Genomic DNA, 2673 nt, shown 5'->3' with positions numbered 1-2673 from the left:
AAGGGGATGGAGCGTGGCCAGAGAAGGGCAGTGAGGCTGGGGAAGGGTCTAGAGCCCAAGTGTGGGGAGGAGCAGCTGAGGGAGCTGGGGGTGCTAAGCCTGGAGCAAAGGAGGCTCAGGGGAGACCTTCTGGCTCTCCACAGCTCCCTGACGGTTCCTTGAGCCTTCTCTCAAGGAACAAGCAACAGGTCAAGAGGAAACAGCTTCAAGTTGCGCAAGGGGAGGTTTAGGTTGGGCAGTAGGTAAAACTTCTAACCCACAAGGGTTGTCCAGGCCTGTCCCAAGTTGCCCAGGGCAGTGGTGGAGTCATCATCCCTGGAGGGGTTTCAAAGCCGTGGAGATGTGACATTGAAGGATGTGGTTTAGTGGTGACCTGGCAGGGCTGGGTTAGCAGCTGGGACTTGATGATCTGACAGGTCTCTTCTGAGCAGAACACTTCTATGATGCTATGGCTGTGCCCTTGCCTTCAGCGAGCACCATGTGGGGCTGAGTGCTCGTCAGAGGGGCCTGGGAGGTGTGAGGGTGGTGGCAAGGGGCCATACTCCAGGGGCTGGGTGGGTTTTGGGGAAAGCTACGTGCCAGCAGTGTTTCTTTGGGGTTTCTTCCCCCTGCAGCCCTGCCCTGCTGGCAGATGATGTGCAAGGTGCAAGATGATGTGCACCTCAGCCTGGTGGAAGGAGCATGCTGGCCGTGGAGCTGCCTGGGGCACACTCGTGGCTGTCAGGCCTTGCTGTGCCTGTCCTCTGACAGGACGCCTGGGGTGGTGGCTGAGGAACTGCTGGAGAAGAGCAGCTCTGCTCTATGCAAAGACCCATTTCAAGGGCAGAGCTGGCACTTCTGCTGGCAGCACAGGAAAACGTGGGCTGCTTGCTTTGCTCTCCCATAGGCAGCTTCTCACCTACTCTGTGTCTGGGCCTAGTTCTGCAGGCGTGGGGACAAGGGGAGCCCTGTTGCCTGAATCCATCCTTTTGGATCAAAGGTTGGGCAGCGTCTCACCTGGTGGAGATGGACTTTGCTTTGTGGTGTGGCTGTTGCAGGCAGGGCTGTGGGCACAGGGCATGACGTGCTGCTGTGTGGGCTCTGCCCTGCCCGCCCCAGCCCCTGGTCTGTGCTCTGATGGTCTGTGATCCACTCTGGTGCCATGGCCCCCAGTGCTGGAAGCAGCATTCTACTCTGGGATCTCCTGCCTAGCTCTGTCTCCAGCTTTGGGTGCCTCGTCTGGCTCAGGAGCAGAACCAGCTTTGTAGCTGGGAGAATTTATGATGTCATAAATTATAGAGGTAGTCTTTATTTTTCCCCCCACCCCTAAAACTTTGTAAGTCTATAAACTTAAAGGAATTCTTTGCAAACAAGAACTCCTTGCACTCAACAACCGCTTCTGTTGAAACTCAGGGCTGAATTTTGGCCAGAACCACCCTTTTCCTGTAACTTAAGCCCGTTGTTTCCATGTGCTGGCACTGGCTGATGATCCTGGTCATGTATCCCAGCCCTTGGGAGGTCTGCTGCTGAGGTGAGGCAACGAGCTCCTGATTTCTACAACCTCCCAGGCTGCTTATTCCAGCCCGGGGAAGGGGATTGGAGCAGAGCACATGCTGGTGGACAGACAGTGATAACAGCATCACTGCCTGGCACAGGACACCCTGTCCTTGCTGTGGGTCTGGCTCCAGTGCTAAGCTGGTGTGACTTGGAAGAGCTTGCCCTCCGTGCCTGATAGAGTTATCTGGAGGCAACACCTCTTGCAAGAGCTTCCAATCTGGTGAGCACACTTCATTAATCCTTGAAAATCAGGGGATCCTAAAAAGGCCTCTGTGCCAGGCTGTGGAGCAGGGCGTGTGCAGCTGGGGGCTGCTGGCTTTCAGACTCAGGCTGTCACAGATACACTGAAAAGGCAAATTCCCCTGCAGTGTTTTTTTTTTTACTCTCTCCTTCCATCTGGCAACAAGTGCACCAGATCTACAGCTCTTGGCAGCTGTGACTGCACCAAGTTGGGATCCTTCATCCCAGTGGAGAGGCTGCTCACAGGGCTGGAGGGGAGCAGGACCCATCTGCTGAGCCCTGTGGGTGACAAGGCCAGCTCAGCAGGGCGTGCTGGTCCCTGAGTTCTCCCTCACTTGCTCTGAGCTCTGCCCCTTCGCCTCTTTCAGTGGCTCAGGCCATGTCTTATGCAAGGAAACGCTGCCTTCTTACTGGCAGGAGGAATTTGGATGGTTGCTCTTGAGTAATGTGTAACCAGCCTCTCCGGGCAGCTCCTGAGCAGTGTGACTTCCAGAGCAGTGACCTCTTTTTTGGTTGGCAGTCGGAAGGGAGGAGAAGTGGGATTTAGGTCAGTCTGGTGGCATGACACCCACCCTGACCTGACCCCTTTGTGTCGCCCTGCCACACCTCACCTGGCCTGCACTCGGGTGACCTTGGGGCAGGCCCGTGCTGCTCGGGGGCTCTGCAGCCTCTCTGTGTGCCTGTGGCCTTGCCCCGGGTGCAGCTTTAACCTCTGGGGCAGGTTTGGGTGACGGGGACTGGAAGCTGTGGTGTCACTCAGCTGTGTCACCTGCAGCCACTGGCCTGGCCTGAACCCCAGGGTGGAAGCTGGTGCCTGGGTGGTGGGGCACCCCATGGAGATGTGAATCCCACTGGGGGTAGGAGCAGGGTGGGGAGAGTCACGTTGACAGAGGTACG

The sequence above is a fragment of the Merops nubicus genome, unplaced genomic scaffold (assembly GCF_000691845.1).
Source record: "Merops nubicus isolate BGI_N331 unplaced genomic scaffold, ASM69184v1 scaffold38096, whole genome shotgun sequence".
Classification (NCBI taxonomy): domain Eukaryota; kingdom Metazoa; phylum Chordata; class Aves; order Coraciiformes; family Meropidae; genus Merops; species Merops nubicus.
Note: the sequence above shows the minus strand (reverse complement) of the source record.